The following is a 12267-nucleotide window of genomic DNA, read 5'->3' as shown; positions in this document are numbered from 1 at the left end:
GTTCTCCATTAGTCCTACCTCCCGTTGTTGCCCCTCTTGAATGTGTGCGGTCGGTGTTCTTGCTGTTTTTTTTTTCGTCCAGCGATTTGCTTTCAATTCATCCTTCTTCGATTTTTTACTGGTATCCTTGGTAGAGTGGTATTTCGCTTGAGTATTTCCTTTTCCAAATCTAAAACACTTGTGGCATTAGATGCCACGGTGGCCAAGTTGTCCACCACCGAAGCGCTGTGGTCGAGGGATATCGACGGCCGGGTGCCCGCTTGCTCACTCCCAAAAGCCACCTGTACTGGAGTTCCAAGCCCCTGCACCATAAGTTTCCTCCTTCTCCCGTCATCCATAGTGGTTTTATGTTCTTGGTATCCTTTCCATATCCTTTCCGCGCACCAGAGATGAGCAAACACTAGCCCATGCACAGCCAGAAAAGAAAAGGGCATGAACACAGATTTACACATCAATAGGTATGCCCCAATCCGCCAGCTGGGGTCGCACCTGATGGGAGATCTGGCCACTCCTCACAGGTCTGTCTATCTGTCGGTCCGACAAACGCATTTTTTCTCGGAAACAGTTGTAGCGATTCGCACGCGTTTTGCAAGCAAGAGAACGATAAGCTTCCAGGTCATGTAGGACCTAGTTCTGGGGTATACCAAGCTCATTGTGATAACGAGAGGAGAAGAGTTTTAAGGATTTCACGTCAGTAGGTAACCCTTCTTGTTTAATCAATAAAGACCAACCTGAGGATAACCTCAGGTGCGCGGGGTAGCACAGAGAAAAGTGTAATGAGCGGTTTGTTCTAAATTTTTTTAATAAACTTGTGGTATAATAAACGACGGAACGCACCTAGAACAGGATAACAGAAGAGAACAGAGTACCCATTCCAATAAAAGGTTGGGCACACACTGGAGAGGTACACTATGTTAAAAACCTTGCCAAATTGCCAAAATTCAAAGCTTTCAAATTTGGGCAGGTGCAGCAGATTTTCACCAAAAGTAAAGATTTATTTGCGTTGAACTGGAACTAGTTTGCCTCTCTCGCGCTACAATTTTTCAATATTGCTATATTAAATCCTACCCGATCTCTCTTGGTGACAGCTCGTGCGACAGGCTGACCAAGAAAATGCATCCTATGTTGTTAAAAACAAAATGATCACGTTGAGAGATCCTAAGCCTCGGAGAAATGCTAGGGCGTTCACCCCAGACCACGCGGCAAGATAGGCCCCTATCCTGTCGAGCAATCAGCAGAGGTTCTTGATTGCGTTAGGACGTAAGTAAATTAGTCTGAGCTACTTGTCTACACGCTAAATATTTGTATACTTACTGGAAAGACGGAGGAACTCGCAAGAGCTGTTCAAAAAAGGCGCATTCATATTGGCGCTCAACAAGAAACTCGATGGTGTGGTACCAAAAGTTGCAACCCAACGTGAATAAAAAATCCCAGGACATAGGTCAACCTGATTCCAAGAAAGACGACTTCTGGCAACTACTTGACACAAAGATCTGTAACGTGTCTGCTGATCACTATATCATCGTTACCAGCGGTCTAAACAGTTCTGTGGATGAAAGGGCAGACGGCAACAGGTGCCATGAGGAAAAGAATATGGAACATGTAATGATGGTGGCGAGAGTATAGTGGATTTCCGGACACTCATGACCTTGTACTAGACTATCAAACGGTTGTCTCATCTTCCTACAGTTTATAATAGCAACAGTGAAACGTAAAACGAGTATATCCTCATAAGACGCAGGCGTTTTATCACCGGCATGTCTGCAAAGCCACTTCTTATGACATCCTCGCACCTTAGCATTGGCATTTGATTACGGTATCAGGAGGAACGCAGAGAAACCCACAGCTAAAAGAGAAAGAATTACCACCATTGATTCCATTCCATTCCAACCGATTTGTTTCAAAGTTGTCAGCTGTACAGATTTTCATAAGACCAAATCGATCCCAAGGAGACTCCTGGTTTCCACCTTATTCTGGGCAAGACAATCCCGGAACTTCCAAGATATACCATTATCTAACTGGCATTTATTTAATGGTGTCTTACGCCTCGGCTTCCGAAAAACTTGTCACAAATACTGATAATATCGAAAGAAACTGAAGATTCTACATCCTATAGATCGATAAGCCACAAGCCAGAAAAGCCATAATCAGAACTGTTACTAATTGCTTCTAACCAAGGTACAACAATACTTGGGCGAAGCGGAAACCATTCCTTCTCACCAGTTTGGGTTCAGCACAAAAAACTGTGCTTTAGAAGATATTAGGTTCTTGCATATGAAATGGCCGATTTGGCAATCAAGTGAAATTAGTTTCGATTTTGCTGTATCAAACCACCGCCAGTTGGCGCTGTTGGTATCGGATAATGAAATATAAATACTCCTACATTTAATCAAGGAGTCATTTCAGCTTTGACCATCGTTGTGATAAGAGTGAATAAAAAGGAAAAAAGATGGAAAAGAGGCAAGAACGTATACTTTTTTTGTATGAGTTCAAACTCGGTCATAAAGCAGCGAAAGTGACCAGGAACATTAACAGTACATTTGGAGCTGATACGATAAGCGAACAAACCACACGGCCGTGGTTTGGAAAATTCCGGCCAGGCGACGTAAACCTTCAAAGTGAGCCACGTGGACATCCAGGACCATCGCCTGATAACGGCAAGCTGCGTTTGCTAATAGAATCCGACACACGTCAGTCTGTGAGAGACATTGCAGATCAACTGGGCGTACACTATTCGACAGTTTCCCGATACTTGCATCAACTTGGAAAGGTGAAAAACTCGACAAATGGGTTTAGCAAACCCTTACGGAGCAAAACATGGCGCTTCGAATGGAAATTTGTAGTTCTTTTCTCTCCCGCAACAGAAGCGATCCCTTTTTGCACAGAATAGTGACATGTGATGAAAGGTGGACATTATACGACAATCGTCGCCGATCAGCACAATGGCTAGCTACTGATGAGCCACCGAAGCATATGCCGAAACCGAACCTCCATCCGAAGAAGGTAATGGTGACTGTTTGGTTATCTACAGCTGGAGTTATCCACTATTCTTTCTTGGCATCTGGAAAAACGATAAATGCACAGATAGACTGTGCCAAACTTGAGAAAATGCACCAAAAATTGCGTATTCAACGGGCGAGATTAATCAACAGAGATGACAATCATGACAATGCACGACCTCATGAATCCAGAACAAGCATGTGGATCATTTTTTGGCGGAATAACAATTGAGGAATGAAGAGGTCATCAAAATTGCCGAGTTTATCAACCCCTGAAACTTGGACTTTTACAAAACTGGCATACATGCTCTTGTATCTCGCTGGGAGAAGTACTTTGAATCGACTGACACCTATTTTGATTAATTAAATTAATTTTTGTAAACTTTACTGTCGTTTAAAGTTTTTGTACCAAATCGGCCATTTCATGTGCAACAACCTAATAGATAGTGCTGCCTGGCCGTGTTCCTTAACATTTTACGAGCACTGGACAACGTCTGCCATGTAGGCCTCATCTACAAATTCAAGGAAAAATTTCCTGTGAGTACCCGCAAAATACCTAACTCGTATTTTAGCGATAGAAAATTTATTATTAAACAAAAAAGCTTCATCTCACGCATCCAACATCCAAGGCGGGGTACCTCAAGGAAGTATCCTCCTCAATAAATTTTACAAGCTCCCGTGATGCATTAGAAATTTCCATATTCACCGCACCTTGAAAATTTTACCTACAAAAAGTGGGATTAATCAGGTGAAACAAACATATTCTGATAAACTTACTACATATCCGAATAGACTGGTCAAGGACCTCTCAGACAAAAGTACAACCACTTGAAGAAGGAAAGTCTTCAGCCTTCGGAAAACCACTCTTTCTTCACGAACGGTGGTAGGGGATGTAAACTGTTTTAGATTTACGATTTGATAAATATTAAAAAGGTTTAAAAATAAATTCCTGAAAAAAGTATGGGTTTGGAGTCATTTTCTATTGCACTACATCTATAGATTGTTCTTGGTCAAATCCATTCCTGTAGGCATTAACTACGCACTTTCCCTGACATCCATAAAAAAATTAATTTATTATAGCATTTTAAAATGCTACTAAATTGTAGCCACTATCCATCACCAACTCCCAACCTGGGTTTATTATTCAAGTCAAGGGTGCTTACCTTACTTACTCAGTTCTGCGGCTTTGAAGCGAAAGTCAGTGAGAGTAATTTCTATGGTAAAAGGACCTTTTACACATAAACTCATGTAATGGTGTTACTTTACGAGTGTGAATTTGCATTCGTGAAAATGCATAAGCTGGTCCTCATACTAACCTGTTAAATATTCATTGCAGGAAACATAAAAGAGAGCGTGGTATGGCTCAACCTGGTTTGCAAATTGCTGTGATTCTGATTTATGATTACTTATGCAAACGGACACAATGCATATGCATGTATGTGTGCTTTTACAATCCTGTGATTTCAAAATATTATCCTACTAAGTATGCTGTCGCTTTTCTTACACAAGTTCTATTATGAAGGTGCGTTGCCTCTCATGAATAATAATTATTGCGTTTTCTTCAGTCAGCATTTTCTAGCTCAGTCATCTCAATCAATCTGATTGCTAATCTTTTTGCTCGTAGTAACAGCCAACCCTCCGGGATCTTAGATAGTCCAGGGAAGAAGCAGTTTCTTTCATTTTCGGACCACCAAGAATGTAAAGGGCAGTGAGTAGGTTTTTTTGGGAGTAGGGTAGGTGAATGCGTTTACACACAGAGTGTTGGACTCCCGCAATAGCACGCTGGCGGACTACCAACTAAACACCTCCCTGTCATCAGAGAACTAGCCTGGAACCGTTTGACACATTACTTCGGGCTAGCCCTCCCGCTCTTCCGGCTTTGGGAGCCTTCAAGTCAGGGAATTCCTTTCACCAACGGAAGGGGAGGGGAGGAAGGGAGTTGTCATTAGTTGAGAGAACCCCTTACCGTCCGATCCCTCCGCAGGTCGAGTTCAATCTTCTTCGTACCCGAACATAATGCGGAATACGATTCCAGCTGCCAGCGCTCTTCAGCATCTCTCTGACAATGTTGTCTGAAGAGAGCTCCCCTGCGTCTGCATAAAGGTGTGTTCAGCGTCGTCCACCACTCCATTGCAGAACAATCAGGACATCGCGCCTTCCCAATCCTGTGCAGGTAAGACTGAAAACCTACATGCCCACTTAGAACTTGGGCAAGGAAGTAATCAATCTCACCGTGCGTTTTGTTCAACCATGGGTCTAATTTGTTAATGAGCTGCGCAGTCCACTTGCCCCTTGGCTCATTTTGCCAAGAAAGTTGCCACTCGCTAAGGGTGCGTTGACGTTCTTCACGGGCAGCCACCTTCCTTACGGCGGTAGATAGCTTTGCGCTTGGCAAGGAGGGCAACGGGGGTCACTCCCGCGATCTCCATCACAGCCGGTTCGGAGACGGTGCGATAAACAGACGCCACTCGCAAAGCTCCCCGCCTCTGCACTTGAGCGAGGCGTTTACGATGCACCTCCTTGTCAAGGGCATCAGCCCATACCTCCGCACCATAGAGAAGAACCGACTGCGTTGCTCCCATGAGGAGACGTCTCCTAATTGATATAGGGCTCCCGACATTCGCCATTAGCCGACTCAAGGCCGCGACTCCAGCTGCAGCCCTGTCCGCTGCTGCTTTAATTTGCTCGAAGAAGCTCATCTTCGAGTCGAGCATTAAACCAAGGTATTTAATCGCTGGTTTTGACTGTATAGTCAACTCGCCGATCGATATGGGACGCAGAGTCGGGATTCTCCTTCTGGTTAGGATGACTACTTCGGTTTTTTCTAGCGCAAGGTTGAAACTGTGAGCAGTCATCCATCCGCTTACCCGTCGCATCAATATGCCAAATCTCCTTTGCGCCTGTTCAACAGTGCGTCCGGCAACAAGTGCCGCAACGTCGTCTGCATAACCGACCAGGCGCGACCCTTTCGGCATGTCGAGTCTCAGCAGACTATCGTAGGAAGCGTTGCAGAGGTCTGGATGGATCTCTGTGCTACTCCCGACGTAATTTCCATCCTCCTCTGGCCCTCTAGCGTCTCATAGAGCAGGGAGCGGTCTTCCAGATAATCCCTCAATATCCGCAAGAGATAGCTTGGCACGTGAAAGGAGTTCTCTTGTGTGCCTAGCATATCTGCCCATCTTACGGAATTAAAGGCATTTCTGACATCAAGCATTATGAGGAGCACTATCCGTCGCGATCGGCGGCTGCGTGCTCCGGCTCGATTAAACGATTTCCCTGTTCTAAACCCGAACTGCCTTGCGGATAAGTCCCCGGCAGCACGGATCGCTTCAGCGAGTCTACCCCTGATGAGCACTTTTCCGGCCGTGTCAAGCATACACAGCGGTCGGTATGCAAACGGGGTCTCCGGGTCTCCTTTACCCTTACTGATCAACGCGAGTCTGGCCACTTTCCATCGACAAGGAAAAATGCCGTCCTTCAAGCACGCGTTGAACACTTCAAGCAGCAATTCTGGCCGTTGGCGGAACACCAGTTTGTAAACTTCCACCAGAATGCCGTCAGGACCTAGCGCCTTCCTGTTTTTCATAGTGAGAACCGCTTCTTCGAGCTCTCTCATTGTGAAAAGGAGGCAATCCAGCGAGTAGGTTCATCCTGCTGATCATGCTCTATTTACTTCCTGATCACGTCTTAGGACAAGCTGATCTAGTGGCGGGCGTCAGCTCAAGAGTCAGTACCATAAGGTCATTCGTATTCTAAATAAGATAGCAAAAAGTATGGATACTGACGACAAGCGGGATGAAAAGGACCTCGCTAAACGTCAGGCAACTGCCGAAGAATACAATAACAAACGCCTGGGAAATCAACCGAAATGAAGTCTACCGCTTTAAAGCGCAATCGGTCTGAAGATGAAGTCGAACAGTAAAAAGAGGAGCAGAGTGTGCAAGTGATCGCACGCCAAGCAACCTCTGAAAATAATGAAACAACAACGTCCAGCCGACGAGGCACGAACTGCGAAACCATTCAGTGACACGGTCAGGAGTCCCGTACTTCTGGCACTAGTACCAAAAATGTGCACCAGTGTTGATTCTACTGACTGCTGACAGAGATGGAGTGATGCATCCCCTACTTTGAGTCCTCCCAGGTGGACCGCGCCAAAATCAGTAGTCGTCACCGCCAATGAACTATTCAAGGAGATGAATAATAAGAACTGCCGAGCCTCCAAGAAAGCAGATGATCCTCGAAGTGCGTCTTAGTTAATCTACAAGTCTTTCTCAGAAAACATCAACGTCGCGTTTATACGATCAGAGGAGTCTGAACCATCAATTTATTTCATAGCTCAAGAGACACTGATCGGGACAGATCTAGACAATGTAGTCCCGCCAGAAGGAAACCATACAGACCCAGCTCCAGCGACTTACCCGTGGTCATAGGCTAACACGCGGCAGCAGAGTGCAAGTATGTTTTCTCCGCTTCCACAGTCCATGACCGATCAGCTCCACGTAAAGAACTACAATATCTAATGACCCCTATCGCAAGAAAGAAAGCCAACCTGTTGATAGGCTGCCAATGCAGGTCCTTCGCTTTTGGATAGCTCAGAAATCACCGAAGGAGGTTTGTTCCTCGTTGTTGTTTTAATTTACACAAACCTAGCAGTAAACTAACCTTTAATTTCCCCCGCTTGGAGACCTATGACGGTTTCGAGAAGGTCGGGGAGTGTGTGGACAAAGACTCTTTTCAATCTAAATCTCACTGTAAAGGTCTCCATTTTTTCCAGAGATCCCAGAAGAATCGACCGGAGGAAGTTTGGTCAATTTATCACCAATAAATTCTCCGGTGCACAAATTAGCAACATTTGCATGACAAATGAGCTGGTGTCAAAAGTCGAGACTCTGGAAAATGCAGTCAAAACCATCTTCAAATCCTTTAGTCCTGCTAAATGCAGCAAGAACATATTGTCATCATGGTGGAATGGAAACCTATCCAACCTCAGGAAGTTGAACAGAGAGTTCTACAACATGCACAAATACTGACAGTCATACAAAGACTCCATGAAAAAATACAAGTCAGCCATTCAGAATGCCAGGAATCAACCCTGACTGAACTTTTGCCAGAATATTGAAAGCAACAGCAAATCTATGAGATTCAGAAAGATTCTGGTCAAGAAACATAGGAGCCCATTTCCTATTTCTTAAAAAGCCGGAAGGTTCCTGGACTGAATCTTCTAGCGAGGCCGTGAAGCTGCTAGTTCCGACGCACATCCCCGCCAGTAAGAAGGACTGTGAGTGCGCCTCTGAGCAAGGTGTCTACAAACCCAGTCATGTGAGATTATTAAATCGGTAAAATCAGCTGAGCTATTGACGGTTTCTCCGCATATAAATCTCCGGACCCAAGTGACATAATGGCGATAATTCGCCACAAACAGCAAATAAGGGTTGTGCCGCGACTCTTTCGGATACGTACCGCAATTTTGGAGACGTTCACGTGTGTTTTTCGTATCGAGAGCGAGCAATCGCGGCCATGAATCCGAGAAGGACTTTCTGCCAATCAACCTGATCTCTTTCATGTTGACGACCCTAGAAGGCGCGCTGAGGATCCACTTAGTGACGTTTATGGGGAGAACGGCCTTTTTCAAGTCTTAGCACGTCTACTTCAAAGGCAAATCCACAGAAACCGCTTTTCACGAGGTATTGGCACAGTTAAGCGGTCGTTACACTACAACCTATAAATCCCAGCTGACTTCCTGGATATAGAGGGAGCATTCAACAACCTTAGTACCAAGGCCATCAAGGAAGTCCTAACAAAAATAAGATTCGAAACGTATGTATCCATGTATGCAGTAGAATGGAGGAAGACGAACGAAATAAAGGAGACGACATATACGGACGACTTGGTGATATTGATATCAGCGATGTTTCCCTCCGTAATGAGGGAGGGAGTGTTAGGAAAGGTGCGCCTGTGGCCTGCAAGATGCCGACTCGTCATAAATACAACAAAAACGAAACTGATTTTTTTCACCACCAAGGCAAGACTACCCGAATTCTACTTTGCGCGGCTAAATGAATAAAGACAGGTTCTTTTCTGCAATATAAAGTATCAAGTTGTGATCCAGGGTTCTATGTTGAACTAGAGACTGAACATAGAACTGAGAGTTCAAAAAAGGCTTCATAGCCTTCTACCCCTACAAAAGAACCTTCGTAAGGAGATAGAGTCTTGGGCCCAGAGAGGTTCTCTGCATGTACACAGCTTCGGTTCGTCCCGTCCTAACATATGCTTCTATTATGTGGTGGCAGGCGCTGAAAAAGAATAATCGTGTGCACGGCACTGCAGTTCTGCCCAGCAGGTGGCCTGGATGTACTCCTACAGCTTCTCCCCCTTTACACCCCAATTAAATGCGCTGCACCGTGTAATGCTGTCCGACTACGTGAGTCCGAAAATTGCAGAGCAAATCAAGCCATAGTAACATTCTAGGCGAAGTACCTCGGGAACTGTAGGCATTCCGAACAGTCTATGCCGCACGTAAGCCAAATTTTCAACCAGGGGAAGAGTGGAAGACCGCCAAAGTGTTCCAAGGTTATTAAACAGTATTCTTCCCCGACGGATCAAAAATGGTCTTTGGAGTCGATACGGAATCTTTTTCAAACGCAGATAGTGTACATAGGTGCCAGGGGCCAGAGTATTCCAAGCAGAAGTACTGGCGAATCTGGAAGCCAGTCGATACCTGAAGCCATTAAGTGCAGGAAGGGGCTAAACAGTCTCATCACCCTGAATGTAAGCAATCTAGAGGTATACCGTGACCCTTCTACATGCGACATGATTCTCACCGGGTCCATATTTGCGGTGCAAACCTTTTCGTAAGTATATTCTATGTACTGCTTAAAATTGAGCTTGGTATTTATCATCACTCCCAAGTATTTGAGGATCGGCTTTGAAACGATGATATGACTCCCAATTCTAATCCGAGCATAATTTCTCTTTCGGCACGTGGTGATGTGGACCGCTTTCATCTTCCGCAAGTGCAGTCAGCGGTCTCTAACCAGAACTTAAAAGTATTAACTGCACCTTATGAGTTCAACTCAGTATCTTCGAGATTCTTCGCGTCCACAACCAGTGCAATTTCATGGGCGTATCCCACCACCGTGGCCTCCTCCGGAACCGGGAAATTGAGTACATCATTGTGCATGATGCTCGACAGTAATGTGACAATTACAGAGTTATGTGAGATACCTGCGGAGATAATGTACTTCATGGGCCCATCACCAGTGTCATTCGAGAGCGTCCGTTCTTGCAAGTGGCAGTTGACAATAGTAGCGAGATAGATGGGAACAATTGGCAGTCGTTGCCAGGAACTTTTTTATGAAGCTACAACTGGTCGAGCTGAATGCATTCTTCATGTCCAAGGTAATCACCACGCAATATTTGCTAGTACTACCCTTTCCGTGAATCGTTTTCTCGTCCAAGCCAGCAACCAATTTGATGGCATCAACGGTTGATCTGACTTTACGCAACCCATACTCTCGATCTGAAAGGACTTCTTGGCTCTCAACAACTGGGAGCAATTTATTATATTATATATTAACCGCTCTAACATTTTACCCATAGTGTCTAGAAGACGTATGGGTCTATGGTATGATGGTTCATCTGGAGATTTGCCAGCCTTAGGCAGCGGTACCAACTTTTATCGCTTCCATATTGCAGGAAATATTGCCCCGAATATGCACGTTTCGAACAACTCAGCGGACATATCCGGTCTGGATACGCCGAACTAGAGGGCCCTATTCGTGATACCGTCCAGGCTCGAAGCTTTGTTACCACCTATTCTATTACAGATCTCCAACAGCTCGTCTGTGGTTACTGGCGGAGTTGCAGCGACCTACAGAGATCTCTGAAGGGTCTCAGCACCCATCTTTTGCTGGAGAAATAACCCCTAGCTATTTTCAACGGAAGCGTAGGGCACGTGATCTGTGAGATAACCGGGCTCTGAGTCATCCCATAACAAATCTACAGGCACTCCCCCGGTTTTATATCCGCCTTCAAGCAGAGCTCCTTAAAACATTTCCTCTTACTCTGCTGAATGGCAAACTTAGCGGATTTCCTTATAAGCGCCCTCTTTTTCACTTAATCAATCCCATTTCACCTAATGAATCCCCATCCCCCCAGCTCATCTGGCTCGGTGGCAAGCTGATCGAAGGCTGACAAGTCCAATATGTCACCAGTAGTTGGGTCTTCTGCTGGGAAAAGGACATCTCCTAGGTATAAACGCGTCACATACCTTGAAGATGCATTGTACTACATGAAATGCTCTTTCCGTGTGGCCGCCAGCCTTAATAGGTTGGTCCAACCATTAGTTTAGTTTAGTTAAATGGGGGGAGCCGCAGCTCCGAGCACTCAGGCCATTATTAGGCCCATTGTACTATCCCCGTAAGTTGCCTATTCAATGGCTTCCCGCCTACGGTGTTCGCAGGCTTTAGCGAATCTGAGAACATTCTCAAGAGGCAGAGAGTGTGCAGATTCTTCATTGAAGAAAACCTTGCGAAGGTGTCTTCGTCTGAGATCTGAGGATGCCGGGCAGCTGCATAAAAAGTGCAGGGCAGTTTCCTCCTCCTCCTCACATTGGCTGCACACAGCCGAAACCACTACCCCAATCTTTTCCATATGGTAGTTTAAGGGGCAGTGTCCCGTCAAAAGCCCTACTAGGGTTTTCATGTCCCACTTCTTAAGGGACAACAAAAATGCCGCTCTAGTGGCCCTAGGCTCCTTCACAAGGATTTTCGCTTGCCGGCAAGAGTCCAAATTTCTCCATTCGGTTGCGTGAATCCTTGCAATTTCACCTTTCAGAGTAGACTTGACAGTAGATGGTCGGATTCCAAGAGCTGGTTCTGGGCCCACCATTGTGGATCCAGACCCTCGGCGAGCCAGTCTATCAGCCCCCTCATTACCGGCGATGTTAGAGTGCCCCGGCACCCACATCAGGAATGTTTCGTTCAGTCGGCCAAGTTTCAGCAGCACCTGATGACAACTCCACACCAACTGGCCTGATATGTTGTTGCCATCTAGTGCTGATAATGCCGCCCGACTGTCGGAACAGATTCGAATGGTGCGACCCCTCCATTTTTGTCGCAGACATTCTTCTGCTGCCAATGAAATGGCATATATCTCCGCCTGGAATATGGTCGTCATTTTTCCGAGAGGTCGGGCCAGTTCTGTAATCGGATTCTCCGAGAACACCCCTGCACCTGATCCATCTTCCATGACTGACCCGTCGGTGAAG

The sequence above is a fragment of the Hermetia illucens genome, chromosome 1 (assembly GCF_905115235.1).
Source record: "Hermetia illucens chromosome 1, iHerIll2.2.curated.20191125, whole genome shotgun sequence".
Taxonomy (NCBI): Eukaryota; Metazoa; Arthropoda; class Insecta; order Diptera; family Stratiomyidae; genus Hermetia; species Hermetia illucens.
This window is presented reverse-complemented; position numbering follows the sequence as displayed.